The sequence below is a fragment of the Bubalus bubalis genome, chromosome 16 (assembly GCF_019923935.1).
Source record: "Bubalus bubalis isolate 160015118507 breed Murrah chromosome 16, NDDB_SH_1, whole genome shotgun sequence".
Classification (NCBI taxonomy): Eukaryota; Metazoa; Chordata; class Mammalia; order Artiodactyla; family Bovidae; genus Bubalus; species Bubalus bubalis.
In genome coordinates this window covers 83,095,338-83,113,385 of record NC_059172.1, presented here as the reverse complement: position 1 = coordinate 83,113,385, position 18,048 = coordinate 83,095,338, and the positions used below count along the sequence as shown (strand labels likewise).

General features: G+C 36.8%; 1 protein-coding gene across 5 annotated transcripts in view; it reads right to left on the bottom strand.

Moving 5' to 3' along the window:
• GRIA4 (glutamate ionotropic receptor AMPA type subunit 4) overlaps nt 1-18,048 on the bottom strand; it is a 673,155-nt gene that overhangs the window by 476,017 nt on the left and 179,090 nt on the right. The window lies entirely within an intron of this gene.

The window sequence follows — 18,048 nt, the reverse complement described above, 5'->3', positions numbered from 1 at the left end:
CAAGGCTGTATATCATCACTCTGCATATCTAACTTATATGCAGAATACATCATGTGAAATGCCAGACTGGATGAAGCACAAGCTGGAATCAAGATTGCCGGGAGAAATATCAATAACCTCAGATATGCAGATGACACCACTCTTATGGTAGAAAGTGAAAAGAAACTAAAGAGCCTACTGATGAAAGTGAAAGAGCAGAGTGAAAAAGCTGGCTTAAAACTCAAAATTCAGAAAACTAAGATCGTGGTATCTGGTCCCATTACTTCATGGCAAATAGCTGGGGAAACAATGGAAATAGTGAGATACTTTATTTTCTTGGGCTCCAAAATCACTGTAGGTGGTGACTACAGCTATGAAATTAAAAGATGCTTGCTCCTTGGAAGAAAATCTATGACCAACCTAGACAGCATATTAAAAAGCAGAGGCATTACTTTACCAAAAAAGGTCCCTGTAGTCAAAGCTATGGTTTTTCCAGTAGTCCTGATAGATGTGAGATTTGGACCATAAAGAAAGCTGGAGAATGGGTGCTTTTGAACTGTGGTGTTGGAGAAGACTCGTTGAGAGTCCCTTGGATAACCAGGAGATCAAACCAGTTAATCCTAAAGAAAATCAGTCCTGAATATTCACTGGAAGGAGTGATGTTGAAGCTGAAGTTCTGATATTTGACAATCTGATGTAAAGAACTAACTCATTGGAAAAGACCTTGATGCTGAAAAAGAATGAAAGTGAGGGGAGAAGGGGGCGACAGAGGATTAGATGGTTGGATGGCATCACCGGCTCAATGGACATGAGTTTGAGCAAGCTTCGGGTGTTGGTGACAGACAAGGAAGCCCAGCATGGTGCAGTCCATGGGGTTGCAAAGAGTCGGACACGACTGAGTGACTAAACTGAATTGATATAAGACTGAACAATAAGGGTTATGGAGAGTAGGGAAAGGCACAGATTTAGAATTTCTTATTTTCTGATTTAGAGCAACTGCTTATCAAGTGGTAGAAAATGAGAAAATTTTCTCTTCTTAATATAAGGCAGCAAGGTAATTTACATTATAATGTAGTATCTTCTCTATTACAGTGGTGAATTGCAGTCTATTTTGAAGTGTAGATTTTTCAATAATTCCTCATTTTTACAGAATTTTGTTCTCTGTTATACATGAGTATTTCTACTAAGTTATGAAACCTCATAACCTCATAACTTCAGCAATATGTGAACCATGAACTTCCTGATGTTCAAGCTGGTTTTAGAAAAGGCAGAGGAATCAGAGATCAAATTGTCAACATCCACTGGATCATGAAAAAAGCAAGAGAGTTTCAGAAAAAACATATATTTCTGTTTTATTGACTATGACAAAGCCTTTGACTGTGTGGATCACAATAAACTGTGGAAAATTCTGAAAGAGATGGGAATACCAGACCACCTGATCTGCCTCTTGAGAAATTTGTATGCAGGTCAGGAAGCAACGGTTAGAACTGGACATGGAACAACAGACTGGTTCCAAATAGGAAAAGGAGTACGTCAAGGCTGTATATTGTCACCCTGTTTATTTAACTTCTATGCAGAGTACATCATGAGAAATGCTGAACTAGAAGAAACACAAGCTGGAATCAAGATTGCCGGGAAAAATACCAATAACCTCAGATATGCAGATGACACCACACTTATGGTAGAAAGTGAAGAGGAACTAAAAAGCCTCTTGATGAAGGTGAAAGTGGAGAGTGAAAAAATTGGCTTAAAGCTCAACATTCAGAAAACGAAGATCATGGCAAACGGTCCCATCACTTCATGGGAAGTAGATGGGGAAACCGTGTCAGACTTTATTTTTCTGGGCTCCAAAATCAGTGCAGATGGTGATTGCAGCCATGAAATTAAAAGACGCTTATTCCTTGGAAGGAAAGTTATGACCAACCTAGATAGCATATTCAAAAGCAGAGACATTACTTTGCCAACAAAGGTCCGTCTAGTCAAGGCTGTGGTTTTTCCTGTGGTCATGTATGGATGTGAGAGTTGGACTGTGAAGAAGGCTGAGCACTGAAGAATTGATGCTTTTGAACTGTGGTGTTGGAGAAGACTCTTGAGAGTCCCTTGGACTGCAAGGAGATCCAATCAGTCCATTCTGAAGGAGATCAACCCTGGGACTTCTTTGGAAGGAATGATGCTAAAGCTGAAACTCCAGTACTTTGGCCACCTCCTGCGAGAGTTGACTCATTGGAGAAGACTCTGATGCTGGGAGGGATTGGGGGCAGGAGGAGAAGGGGATGACAGAGGGTGAGATGGCTGGATGGCATCACTGACTGGATGGACATGAGTCTCAGTGAACTCCAGGAGCTGGTGATGGACAGGGAGGTCTGGCGTGCTGCGATTCATGGGGTCGCAAAGAGTTGGACACGACTGAGTGACTGATCTGATCTGATCTGATGAAACCTCATAATAGTATATAACATAGAAATACATCTATAGACACATTATATGTCTATAGAAAATGGTATTGATGTTAAACACAGGAATTCTACTCTAGAAAATTGTACTAGGGTACGTTGATATGCTGCTAATAGCTTACAGCCGAACTATACACATCTGTACAGTGAAGGTGTGTAGTACATTGGTTTTGGGAAATGGTCTACAATTTTTTTTCTAACCAGAGTATCTATGCATCATGTTCTGTTATAGCATAGATATTTTAGGTTTTCCGTGATGCAGCAAATTTTAATTTAGAAAACTAAAGTTTTAAACAACTTCATGATCATTTAAAATTATTGAAATTGAGAAAGTTGAGAATCCAGTGATAAATAGAATCTTTAAAAATCTTTTGAAATGTATATATTATCTAATAGACTGTAAAAGTAAGCAAATTATTTTACTTTTTATGTAAACAGATGTTTGTTCTTTCTTCTGTGCTCTCAATGAAATCTGGATTTAATCACAACTAATAAATGTACTGAAGTATATAATAGTGGCCTGTAAATATAGGATTTTACAATAGATTCAAAACCTTTTAGTATATATATAAAGTTTTAGTATGTGTGGAAAAACAAATAGCTATAATGGATAAGAAATTTATAGAGAAATTATAGACATGTCTAAGGGAAAAATATGCTTATTAGTATTCCCAAGAATATTTGTATTTTATAAGTTATTTATTATTTTAATATTTGTGTCAGAGTTCACTAGCATCTACTCTGGTTTGCTTCCTATCACTCAGTTCCATAACATTTCCGGGTCTCATTTGCAGTTGGTGGTGGTGAGCAAATAAGTCTTTTGCAATGAAAATTGAGTAGAATTATATGAGCCACTTTCCAGCTTGACACATTTCACCTCTCACATGTACTTTGTACTTTTTCCTGCTAGCTGAAGGACGATGGCAGGGATGGCTCTACAGGATGCCAACACCATAAAATGAAAGGATCCTTGGTGCCCAGAAGTGACATAGAGGAAAACCCTTCTTCTGTTGACTTGAACATGCATTATAGAGTTATGATTTCTCTTTCATTGATTTTTGAAGTGTTTAGGTCTTTTTGTCATAGCAGCTTATCTTATTCTAGCCAGAACAGAGCTATATTGAATCCTTTTTGCTTGTCTAAAGTCCAAATATAGTCTATATTCTCAGACTTGGCTCAAAGTCTCTATCTTCTATGCAGACTTCCTATTGCTTTTATCTTGATATAAATGGTATTTTCCTTATCAGATTTCTTATGCTAATCAATTGACTGTTAATTAGAGTGAAACATCTGTCTGTATGTAGGCTTCTTGGCCATCAAAGCAAAAAAGGAAAAATGGAAAGTTTAAGTACTCTTACTTCCAGTGGGTAAAAAACATTATAGGGATGGAAAGAAAAATTTCTCTAATGTTAAATTCTAAAATATATTTTAAACATGGAACTTAATATAGAGAAGACATAAACATAATAGCAAATGACCTCAACAATATGCCTGAAAGAAATGTAATTAATAGATTTAATAATATGATAATTTATGGCATCTATTGATTGTCATGGTTGGCAGGTCTGCAGGGTGTCAAAGTAATACATAGTAAATAGGTAATTGGTATTTTCCTGCCTCAAACTGAAGATCAGATTTATTTAACAGCACTGTCTTTAGAAATTCTCCATAAGATATACTACCTGTGTGCCAGATTTTTTTAAAAAATAAGAATTGCACAGCAATGAGTTGTGATTATGATTATATCAAATCTGACCTCAATGGCAGAAAGTTCTGGGTTGTTTGTTGATGGTGAATCCATTATATTGGAGAGCAGAAAAGCATATGGTTTGGCTACTATCCTTTTGTGGACGTAAGGAAATTTAATCTAGACTCTTTACTAATAGAAAACTTTCAAAGACACCTGTTGAAACAGTCAGAATACCATACACATAAACACACAAACACTCACAGATTTCTGGGTCTGTTCCAACTTGGTTAAAGTCAGAGTCACTTGGTGCAGTATAATTGTATTATATTCTAATGCAGATGTTATCATTGCAATTCAATAAATATCTGCATTGACATATCTAATTTGAGCAATATAGATTTCTGATGAATCTGAATAAAATAATTATTTTGAAGTCCATCCATTAAGATAGATTTATTTAAAAATGAACCAACTACATCTTGAAGGACAATTGATGTTATTTCATAATAGATTATGCTAGTCTTATGTCTAATAATATTAACAGACTATGTTCTACTGTTGATTGAGGTTGTTGATTTGTGACATATTATTCTTCTATGGTGACATGTCCATCATTTACTATAGGGAGATTTCAACAAGGTTATGTAGAAGTGGTAACACATTATTAAAATATTAAGAAATTGCACATAGTCTAATGTTATGAAACGTATTCTCCAGCATGAATTCTTTTATATAAAAGTTGCTCCAATAGCTTTTAAATCACACTTGTATGTTTATTTGGCTTCTATTTGTCTTTTATTTAGAATTTAAAGTATTTCATGATAAATTTTTGTAATTCTTAGCATAAAAATTACCAAAATAACATTGAGATCAACTCCTAAAAAAGTAAAAAAATATAATTTTGGTTTATCAAATATAGCCTCTAGTAATGTTTTTGTAAATTGAATTTGGAAGTAGACACATAAATTCTCTAATTCTCACATACAAGAAACTCAAAAAATATTTTATAAAACCTAAGTCGTATGAAAAAACCTAAACCTAATCACAGTCTGTCCCAAGGCCTTTCTAAATTTAGTGGTTTCAATATTATCATTAGAACAAATGAAATTAATGTAGCATACCTGTGCTCACTGAAGTATCTACAAGTTCCAAAGCCTGCCAGTGCAAAAGTAATTGTTTCACCAATAGCTGTACCTACTATTGCTTCTCTGGGTCAGTTGCTAGTAGTTGTTAAATTGTCCTTTTGTTAGTAGTGGCCTCAAGTTAGTTTAAGTTACCATTCTGGTTTGTGTTTCTGTATCTTTAAAATATTGTATGCTCATAATTAGCATATATTAATTAATAATTCATGACCTTATTTCCCTGAGTAATTCAACAATTAACTCAAATTAAAAAAGCTTCTTATACAAGACAGAGAAACAGGTAATTGAAAATATATTGAAAGCGTCTATTCCCATTGATGATTCAGGAAAGAGCAAACACTTGCATTTAAAATTGGAATGCATAACACATGATGGGATTTTCATAAATTAAGCATGGGTTTTATTTATTAAAGCATTGGAAAAAAATTGAATAAATTCCCATAATCCTATCATTTTAATAAGTAATTTCATTTTATACATTTCCTTTGAGTGTGTGTCCATCAGTTCAGTGGCTCAGTCGTGTCCGACTCTGCGACCCCATGAATTGCAGCACGCCAGGCCTCCCTGTCCATCACCAGCTCCTGGAGTTCACTGAGACTCACGTCCATCCAGTCAGTGATGCCATCCAGCCATCTCACCCTCTGTCATCCCCTTCTCCTCCTGCCCCCAATCCCTCCCAGCATCAGAGTCTTCTCCAATGAGTCAACTCTCGCAGGAGGTGGCCAAAGTACTGGAGTTTCAGCTTTAGCATCATTCCTTCCAAAGAAATCCCAGGGTTGATCTCCTTCAGAATGGACTGGTTGGATCTCCTTGCAGTCCAAGGGACTCTCAAGAGTCTTCTCCAACACCACAGTTCAAAAGCATCAATTCTTCAGTGCTCAGCCTTCTTCACAGTCCAACTCTCACATCCATACATGACCACAGGAAAAACCACAGCCTTGACTAGACGGACCTTTGTTGGCAAAATAATGTCTCTGCTTTTGAATATGTATCTAGGTTGGCCATAACTTTCCTTCCAAGGAGTAAGCGTCTTTTAATTTCATGGCTGCAGTCACCATCTGCAGTGATTTTGGAACACAAAAATATAAAGTCTGGCATTGTTTCCCCATCTATTTCTCAGGAAGTGATGGGACCGGATGCCATGGGAACACAATTAAATGTATTCAGAATGCTTTTGTATACTATATTTCCATAGTAACCTATCAGTAGAAGAGTTTTGCTTAGATTTCTAAATATAAACACTATTTTTATATCTCCATCAAGAAATTAAACATATTTTCATATGCAAAAATATTGAATGATATTTCCCTTTTTAAAATGTGTTTAAATTTATTATATGGTGTCTGTTAATGAAATAATTTTTCCAGTTCCTTTTTAACACTATGGTCACAGTTTTTGAGTATTCACTAGTTTTGAGGAATGGTCTAGTCCAAACATATCTTTATGGAGTTCACTGATTTTTTCATAGATAATTCACTCAAAATTTTTTAATATTAACAAAAAGCTACATGAAAAAGATTCACTAAGTTTAGTAAGGGGAAAAAGTAATGTGAATTTTAAATTATGCATAAAAATAAGATGAGTTGAAGTACTGAAATAATGTTTTTGTTGAGAAGCAAATATGAATTGATGTTGAAATCTTCTTGTATGTAGCAGAATTTTGTATTATTTATCCCATTTCTGTGGTATTTTCTTATTCTGAATAAAATAGAAATTTACTGAATTATATGGCTGACATAGCATAATAAGGAATGTGCCTATAGACCTTTTTAGTTCCCTTGAGTTTATTTTTGCTGTCTAAAGATTTTATTTTTATGCCTAGATATTCTAGACATAAATCTCTTGGACAGTTTAACATGAATTAGATACACCAAATCTTTACCATAGGGGAAAAAGCCACCCTATTTTCCAATGTCCTATGACTACATGTTGACCATGAAAATGCACAAAAATGTGTGTTCATATATGAGATTGATAAGAGTAAATTAAAGCCATTTTTCTAATTATTCTTAATAACAATTATTTTCATTTATATAATGACTTATAACCTATAACATCCATATATTTTAAAGCTGAATCTTCTAAAAAAATGCTGTGATAAAAGATAAGGGAAAGAAACACAGACATTTATTTCCAGACAAATTACCTTCACAATATTTTACATTTAATTCTCACAGGTTTTCAAAATAAGTGTTGTGGTATTCCCATATTAAGATGGTGAAACCATAGTTTAGAGAGGTTTTTAACTTGTCCACTAGTATAGTTTAGTTAATTGCTGAGCCAGAATAAAATTGAGCCTTAAGTCAGGCTTATCTGGTTCTAAATGCTTAAGGACAGATACCACATCTTAAAACAATTATATCAATAAAATTGCTTATACTGTCTGGGACATGGACCATGCTTAATCACTGTTGATTTCACTAAACAGCCTGTTTTCCTATATCATCATCCCTGACATTTCTTCCTAAAGTTCCTTTAAAAAAAAAAAGAAAAAAGTCACTCTCACAGAAACAGTGTTCTGAGTCAAGAGTATTTTATTTTCAGAGTGGCTTCTACTTTGTTCATTTTCAGGTTTTTTCCCCAAAGGAAGTATATGGATGGAATCCATAGAAATCAAATTCTGTATAATGAGCAAAAGTCTGGACAATGTAAAATACAAGTATGCTTTAACACATGAAGGAATAATTTTCTCTTCTTCATAAATTTAGTTTTAGAATGTTGCTTTGAACTAAATTAAGTGAATAAATTTGCATTATACAGGTCAAAAGTGTATTGTGTATACGCTAACAATAATCTGTCTGCTTTAGCAATGATCCACTATATTGATATGTACGATCTTCAAATAAATAGATTAACTAATGTGGGCTTAATAATATGACTGATAAATGGAATACTGTAAGTCATACACATACAAACCTTCAAGTTGTGAACTTTCAAAGATGTGAACATGTGTCCATATGCCCAATCACATAAATTAGTTCACATATCTGATGTATGTTGTCACATGCAGGCATCCTATACAAGTGGTTGTGCTTTTGTGTACTTTACTATACAGTACTATATAGAATATGTAGTAAAGTATCTTTATTTCAAGCCCAGAATGTCTGGAAGCAAGGACAAAAGCAGCAGTGAGATATCTGGTACTGCTAAGACATGCCAAACAGTAATGATTGAAAAAAAGAGTGAAAATGATTGAATGAAGCAATGTTAAAAGATGGTAGATGTTGCTTGTTCTTATAACATGAATTGTTCAACCATTGGCACAATTCAGAAGAACAAGGACAAGATCATGGCATGTGTAAAGTCTGCTTTGCTGATGATGTTGACAATAATATTGAAGAAGCATGGAAAAGTGGTGGAGGAGAGGAAGAAACTTCTCAGCATGTGGATGCAGGATGAGCATCCAGCATTCAGTCCTTCTCAGCTTACTGCTGATTCGAGAGAAAGTCTAAAGCCTTTATAAAGACATGAAGAAGAAACACAGCAAAGGATTAGAGGGCACATCTTTTAATATCAAATATAGCTGGTTTCATTGGTTTAAGACTTGAGCCAACCTTCACAACCTGAAAGTAAATGGTGAGGCAGTGAGTGCAGATATGGTAGCTGTCCAGGAATTTCCTGAAACTCTTTGAGAAACTATTGGTGAAGGCTCATATTTATTCAAGCAGGTTTTTAATGCCGGTAAGACAGAACTGTACTGGAAAAGAATGCCAGAATAAAGTTACATCAGTTATGAGGAAAAGTTGATGCCAGGCTGTAAAGCAGCAAAGGATCAAAACTCTACTGTTTGGTGGCAATACTTCTGGTCATATAAAGCTAAAGCCTCTCTTAGTTTATCATCCAGAGAACCCAGGAGCCTTTAAGGGCTCCTGGGTTCTCTGGATGATAAACTAAGACTCTCTTCCTGTTAAGGAGATGATAACCCCAAAGCCTCGGTTACACAGGATGTAATCCAGGACTATTTTTTTTTTTATACCACTTTATCCTGGAGATAGAGAAATATTGCTTAGAGAAGAATATCCCATCCAACATTTTTCTGCTGCTCAACAATGTTCCAGGCCACTTCCCATAATTGATGACTTTCATCCCAACATCAAAGTAGTGCATCTACCACTGAATACTCAGTCAATCTATGGGCCAGGGAGTTATAGTGACTTTCAAGAAATATTATTTATGTCACACTTTTTGTCAAAGAGTAAAGATAAGTGATAAATCAGTAACAACCTTGCAACATTTTGGAAAAACTATAACATCTACAAGGCCATAAAAGGCATTGGCTTCGACTGGTGTGAGATTATGGCTGTCACCATGAGTGGGGTTTGGAAGAAACTTTGCCCGCTGTTCACTCACAATTTTCATGAATTTGAGAAGGTGGATGAGTGGTTCAAAGATTTCTTCTGCAACTTAATGACCCTCAGAAAGAAGCTGGAGCTAAATATGCAAAAGGAAAACCACTAAACTCCTTAATGTGCAACACAAGGAGCTTATTAATGAAGACCTGATGGATTTGGAGGCCCAGAGAAAGGATGAAGACAGACAAGAGGAAGAAGTAACTGAAGAGCTGAAAAGATTCATAATACAAGAAATGGCAAAGGGATTTTTCTTTGAGGAGGCACTATTAGTTTTTGAGACACAGGACCTAAATGTGGACTGGTACATGAAGGTTGCAGCAGCTGTTCAGCAGGCAATTCAGTGCTACCATGTCATTCATGATGAGGAAAAAAAAAAAAAGTTACTACTCAGACACCACTGGATTGTTTTTTTCAAGAGGGTAGATAGAATTGAATACAGTGAGGAACCAGAACCTATGTCATAAACTCAAGTGTGAGTGAAATTGAAGCTTGCTCTCTGTCTTCTATTGCTAACATTCCTTCAGCTCTATCATTTCCCAACTCCTGTCTCTCCTCCATTCAGTAACTCTTCTTGCCTGCATTCTCGATGCCAGCCCCTCTATGCCAGTTGTTGGGCTATTCTATTGTACTGCTCTGTGCTATGCTTTTCAAGGCGCTATACAATGATATTAGATATGTTTTCTTTAGTCTTTGTGTTTGTGATGCATTATTTGTGTGAAAAGTATTATAAATCTACTATAGTGCACATAGTGCTAGTTGGATACCTAGTCTAACTTTGTTGGATTCACAGCTGTGCTCTCAGAATGGAATGCATTCATATGTAGGGGACTTACTGTATTGCCTCAGTTCAGTTCAGTCGCTCAGTCGTGTCCGACTCTTTGTGACCCCATGAATCCCAGCATGCCAGGCATCCCTGTCCATCACCAACTCCCAGAATTCACTCAAACTCACGTCCATCGAGTCAGTGATGCCATCCAGCCATGTCATCCACTGTCTCATTCTCCTGCTGCCCCCAATCCCTCCCAGCATCAGTCTTTTCCAGTGAGTCAACTTTTTGTATGAGGTGGCCAAAGTACTGGAGTTTCAGCTTCAGCATCATTCCACCCAAAGAACACCCAGGACTGATATCCTTTAGAATGGACTGGTTGGATCTCCTTGCAGTCAAAGGGACTCTCAAGAGTCTTCTCCAACACCACAGTTCAAAAGCATCAATTCTTCAGCTGCTGTATCATAAACAAAGGGTGTCAGTCACCAGTGATCACAGCCTTCCAATGTGAGATGGTGAGTCCCAGGGAAACTCAGGATGTGAAAAAAAAAGGATACTGGCCACAGATAGCTGAGAATCGTGTCATAAGAATGATTTCAGTGAGCACAGAGTCTTGCATTGTCCCATTCCTAGAAAAGCCCTGAAGTCTTTAACTTGGGATATCTAGTTTTCTTTAATTAATTAACCTTTTGACAGACATTTTGACCTGCCAAAATGACCTGCAAAACTTCAATATAACTTGGCTACCCTCTCATCTCCTTGAAGTACTGCTCTCAGGGTTACTTGAGATGCTGCCTCTTATGCTTGAAGTCCTAAAATTTCCTTTTAGGTTGTGAATATTTTTTAAGTGAACAGTAGTATATATTTGTGTATTGTATACACTAATTAAATTTTGTTTCCCAACAAAATATTGTTTCCCAAAATTACTAAGTGAATTCTTTTTTCTCTACCTCTTTTCAGTTCAGTTCAGTCAGTCGTGTCCGACTCTTTGCGACCCCATGAATCGCAGCATGCCAGGCTTTCCTGTCCATCACCAACTCTCGGAGTTCACTCAGACTCATGTTCATCGAGTCAGTGATGCCATCCAGCCATCTCATCCTCTGTCGTCCCCTTCTCCTCTTGCCCCCAACCCCTCCCAGCATCAGAGTCTTCTCCAATGAGTCAACTCTTCGCATGAGGTGGCCAAAGTACTGGAGTTTCAGCTTTAGCATCATTCCTTACAAAGAAATCCCAGGGCTGATCTCCTTCAGAATGGACTGGTTGGATCTCCTTGCAGTCCAAGGGACGCTCAAGAGTCTTCTACAACACCACAGTTCAAAAGCATCAATTCTTTGGTGCTCAGCCTTCTTCACAGTCCAACTCTCACATCCATACATGACTACAGGAAAAACCACAGCCTTGACCAGAGGGACCTTTGTTGGCAAAGTAATGATTCTGCTTTTGAATACACTATCTAGTTTGGACATAACTTTCCTTCCAAGGAGTAAGCATCTTTTAATTTCATGGCTTCAGTCACCATCTTCAGTGATTTTGGAGCCCCCCAAAATTAAGTCTGGCACTGTTTCCACTGTTTCCCCATCTATTTCCCATGAAGTGATGGGACTGGATGCTATAATCTTCATTTCTGAATGTTGAACTTTAAGCCAACTTTTTCACTCTCCACTTTCACTTTCATCAAGAGGCTTTTGAGTTCCTCTTCACTTTCTGCCATAAGGGTGGTGTCATCTACATATCTGAGGTTATTGATATTTCTCCCAGCAATCTTGATTCCAGCTTGTGCTTCTTCCAGTCCAGCGTTTCTCATGATGTACTCTACATATAAGTTAAATAAGCAGGGTGACAATATACAGCCTTGACGTACTCATTTTCCTATTTGTAACCAGTCTGTTGTTCCATGACCAGTTTTAGCTGCTGCTTCCAGACCTGCATACAGATTTCTCAAGAGGCAGATCAGGTGGTCTGGTATTCCCATCTCTTTCAGAATTTCCCACAGTTTCTTGTGATCCATACAGTCAAAGGCTTTGGCATAGTCAATAAATCAAATCCCTTATGATTATACAGTGGAAGTGAGAAACAGATTTAAGGGCCTAGATCTGATAGATAGAGTGCCTGATGAACTATGGAATGAGGTTCGTGACATTGTACAGGAGTCAGGGATCAAGACCATCCCCATGGAAAAGAAATGCAAAAAAGCAAAATGGATGTTTGGGGAGGCCTTCCAAATAGCTGTGAAAGGAAGTGAAACGAAAAGCAAAGAAGAAAAGGAAAGATATAAGCATCTGAATGCAGAATTCCAAAGAATAGCAAGAAGAGATAAGAAAGCCTTCCTCAGTGATCAATACAAAAAAATAGAGGAAAACAACAGAATGGGAAAAACTAGAGATCTCTTCGAGAAAATTAGATATACCAAGGGAACATTTCATGCAAAGATGGGCTTGATAAAGGACAGAAATGGTATGGATCTAACAGAAGCACAAGATATCAAGAAGAGGTGGCAAGAATACACAGAAGAACTGTACAAAAAAGATCTTCATGCCCCAGATAATCATGATGGTGTGATCACTGAACTACAGCCGGACATCCTGGTATGTGAAATCAAGTGGGCCCTAGAAAGCATCACTACAAACAAAGCTAGTGGAGGTGATGGAATTCCAGTTGAGCTCTTTCAAATCCTGAAAGATGATGCTGTGAAAGTGCTGCACTCAATATGCCAGCAAATTTGGAAAACTCAGCAGTGGCCACAGGACTGGAAAAGGTCAGTTTTCATTCCAATCCCAAAGAAAGGCAATGCCAAAGAATGCTCAAACTACTGCACAATTGCACTCATCTCACACGCTAGTAAAGTAATGCTCAAAATTCTCCAAGCCTGGCTTTAGCAATATATTAATTGTGAACTTCCTGATGTTCAAGCTGGTTTTAGGTTTAGTGTGGTTATATCATTTATTTGTAATATATTAATAGCTAGGTATTTTGTACTATTGCTATTCTTGTATTCCAGTTTGGGCTCCCTCTACATCTCGTTTTATTATATATTTGTGTTGTAGGGTACATCCTAAAAGACAGTGTTACCCAGAAAATTATACTTAAAAGTTCCTTTCACATTCTTTCATTTCCATTCCTATCCACTTAATACTGAGGACCAATTTCATGAGTTTCTGCTTTATCTTTCTGATATTTCTTTTCAAGAGATTAGTGGATAAATATGTTTTCTATCATTGCCCCTTGTCCTTACATAAAGGATACAATAATACAGATATTCTTTCACATGTCCCTTTTCCATGATTGTACAAATGACTTTTTTATTTAAAATACAAAGTATATTATTAATATCAATAAGTATGGACAATGACATTAGTAAATCATTATATATTGTCAACTGAAACTCATAATTGATGTTTATAGAAAATTTCTTAAATATCAGACAGCCTTTTCTTCAATCACTTTCAACTGACTTCTCTGAAATTGTCTCAAACATTGTCTCAAACATCCTGTCATAGTTCATTAATAATTAGAACATATCATCTCCGATTCCACCCATTCCACTGACTTCCAGGATCTTTTTCTTCTTTACCACCCAATAAAGAAATTCTTGCAATCTTAGTTGGATCAATAATTCCTTTCTTCATCATATTCACAAAATCTCCAAGCGTAGCATCACAACCAACTACTGAGAAACTTAGCATGATTTTATCAATTATCAATAACCTTCCTACATCTACATTTTTAAAACAATGATCACAACAAGATTTTGAGTGTTTTGTTGTTGTTGTTGTTGTTGTTGTTGTTGTTGTTTTGTTTATTTTATTTTATTTTTAAACCTGAAACACTGTATTCGTTTTGCCAAACATCAAAACTAATCTGCCACAGGTATATATGTGCTCCCCATCCTGAACCCTCCTCCCTCCTCCCTCCCCACACCATCCCTCTGGGCCGTCCCAGTGCACCAGCCCCAAGCATCCAGTATCGTGCATTGAACCTGGACTGGTAACTCGTTTCATACATGATATTACACGTTTCAATGCCATTCTCCCAAATCTTCCCACCCTCTCCCTCTCCAACAGAGTCCATAAGACTGTTCTATACATCAGTGTCTCTTTTGCTGTCTCATACACAGGGTTATTGTTACCATCTTTCTAAATTCCATATATATATGTGTTAGTATACTGTATTGGTGTTTTTCTTTCTGGCTTACTGCAATTTCTATATCATTAAATAAATTTTCATTTGAAAATTTAGTGACTCTAAGGCTGAAAGGTATTAAAGCTGAATACAACTCCCTCCCAGAATGATGCTTTCTTTAATAGCAACTCCTGGAACTCGAAGAGAATCTGTAAATTTCTTTTCATTCACTTCTACATAGTTTGTTTCATTAACCTGAAGCACCGCTATTCTACTGAAAGTTTTACGAGTACACTGTTTTTCCTTTTCATATTCTCTGGTTATGATATCTAACTGCTTATTGATTTCTTAAACATGCTTTTAAATTTGACACTGTCAACCTTTTCCTTTTAGGGCAGAGCTTCATCTTTGGTCACCATGACCTCTCCAACTTTGTGTACGTCATGAGTGAGAACAACATCAGCATCAAGATTCAACATCAAACTCTCTTTTCCAAGCACTGAACCCACAAATAATGATGAGTGACTGCTTTTTCTCACTAGTTTCCTCTTCTTTGTGACCTTATGAACTGTAACCTGCCAGGTTCCTCTGTCCATGGGATTGTCCTGGTAAGAATACTGGAGAGGATCGCCATTTCCTCCTCCAGGGATCTTCCCAATGCAGGGATCGAACCTGCACCTCCTGCATTGACAGGTGGAATCTTTACCACTAAGCCACCTAGGAAGCCCAGCAGCAGTGACAAGCATGTCCTTAAGCGGATTTTTCATATTATCAACAACATATGGAACTTTGCTACAATCTGAAAACAAACTTTTAGCCTATTCAAAATGAATTTATTTAAAGCTTCTCCATTAATATCTTCAGCAATCATTATCAAAGACAACAATTAACACTGGCAATTTCAAAGGCAGCAATAACGGACTAGACACTCTCTTTTCACTAAATAAAATTTCAGGCATTCTGAAATTCACATTTCTGATCTTTTGGTGCATAAAAATATGAAGAAATAAACTTCCACTTAAAATTTAATAATTATTCAGAATTTATCCATTATTTTACATAGCCCAACTCTTTGGTGAAATCGTAGCAATCAGCAATTTCTTCAAGGGTTAATACAGTTTTAGACTGCATATTAAGTTTATCAATTACAGTATGTATAGCTAAGATTACACCTTTTATGATTTCCACTGGATTAACACCTTTGCTAATCTTCTCTAAGCTGTCTTTGGGCTTCTCTGTTGGTTCAGATGGTAAAGAATCTGCCTGCAATGTAAGAGACCCAGGTTTGATCTCTGGGTTGGGAAGATACCCTAAACAAGAAAATGGCTACCCACTCAAGTATTCTTGCTTGGAGAATTCCATGGACAAAAGAGCCTTGTGGGTTAGAGTCCATAAAGTCACAAAGAGTTGGACATGACTGAGCGACCAGCACAGTCATTTGACTTTCAATGTTCTCTAAGCTGTCTTTGATAATAGAGTATATCAGTATTGCAGCAGTGGTGGTGGGTTTGCAATCTTTTCATTTGTATTATTGGAAACATTTTTAAACAAGTATAGTCCAATATTTTTATGTTTATTCAGTATTGCAATTGACTTTGCAGTAGCCACACCATCTTTTGTTATTTTTGGACTTTTCAAACACTGTTCTTTCCTTTAGCCATTTGGTAATGACTCTAGCATCAACTAAAAGGTCTAAAACATCTTGAAGCATTAGTGTCTTCACCAAAGACGCTGTCTTCATCTTTGGCATAAGCCTGAGTAAGATAAGGATGCAGTGCTCTGATACTGGCCTAATCTGATGAAAGACTGCAGGTCATCAAAGACGTTATGTAAGGAGTAGTGAGGCATGTGCTGTTGAAGTGAGAGACAACCTGCATGACACACACAGCAAAGAACCCACGTACCCTCTCTTCATTGTTCTCTCTGCACTTTGGCATAGTCTGTGCAGCAGCTTCCATTCCCTTCCTGTTTTGCCATGTGTGACAATATGTGTGGAACAAGATTAAAAAGGAAAAACTTAACAATATAGCTTGGAACTTACTCCATTTTATCTTGTAAAGATCTTCTTTATTCCTTTTTTAAATTTATTTTTTAATTGGAGAATTATTGATTTACAATGTTATGTTGGTTTCTGCCAGACAGCAATGCAAATCAGTCATAATTATACGTATAACACCTCCCTCTTGAGGCTCTCTCCCCTCCCCTCATCCCACCCTTCTAGGTCATCACAGAATTCCCTGTGTTATATAGCAACTTCTTACCAGCTATCTAATTTAAAACATGGTAGTGTACTCTTTTTGGAAGTACCATACTTTATTCAGGCACTCTGCTGGGTAAGATCACCTAGGTAATTTCCGGTATTTTGTAATTCAAACAGTACGGCAAAGAAGAACCTTATGCATATGTATTGCTGGAGGTGTATCTTCAAGGTAGGTAGATTCTTAAAAGTGGGATGACTGGATCAAAAGATAAGTGTGTGTGTATATATATATACACACACACAGAGTTTTGTTACATATTGTTAAATTCTCCACAAGAAGGGTCCTACAAGTTTGCATTCTCACTGACAATATGTGAGTCCCTGTTCACCAAGAGGATATACTGTTACATTATAAAATTTTGCCAAACAAATGAAATTTTAAAATAATATATTTAAGGGTGATTTTTATCTTTTTTTTTTTTTTTCTGTGTGCAAATTTCTTCTTGGGTCTTTTTCTTATTTTGTTGTTCGACTATTGACACTTTTTTTTTTTTTTTTTTTTTTTTTTTTTAGTTTTAAGAGGCCTATATGTATTAGGATAAAAGATCACAACTCCCTTTGTGTAATTCAGTGATGCTACGAGCCATGCCATGCAGGGCCACCCAATAAGGGTGTGTCATAATGAAGAGTTCAGGCAAAAAGATGGTCCACTGGATGAGGAAATGGCAACCCACTCTAGTATTCTTGCCATGAGAACCCCATAAACAGTACGAAAAGGCAAAAAGATATGAGACTAGAAGATGAGCCCCTCAGGTTGGAAGGTGTCCAATAGGCTATTGGAAAAGAGCAGAGGGCAGTTACTAACAACTCCACAAAGAATGAAGCAGCTGGACCAAAGTGGAGATGATGCTCAGTTGTATCTGATGGCAGATGTGGATGCTTTGGGTAGTGAATAAAGTCCAATGCTGTAAGGAACAAGGAATCTGGCATGTTAAGTCCATCAATCAAGTTAAATTGGACATTGTCAAGCAGGAGATGACAAGACTGAACATTAACATCTTAAGAAGCAGTGAATTAAAATGGATAGAAAAGGGTGAATTTAATTAAGATGACCATGATATCTACTACTATGGGCAAGAATCCCTTAGAAGAAATAGAGTAGGCCCTATAGTAAACAACAGTCCAAAATGCAATACTTGGGTGCCACATCAAAAGCAACAGAATGATCTCAGTTCATTTCCAAGGCAAACCACTTAACATCACAGTAATCAAAGTCTATGCTCCAATCACTGATGTTGAAGAAGCTGAAATTTACAGGTTCTATGAGGACCTAGTCACCTTCTAGAA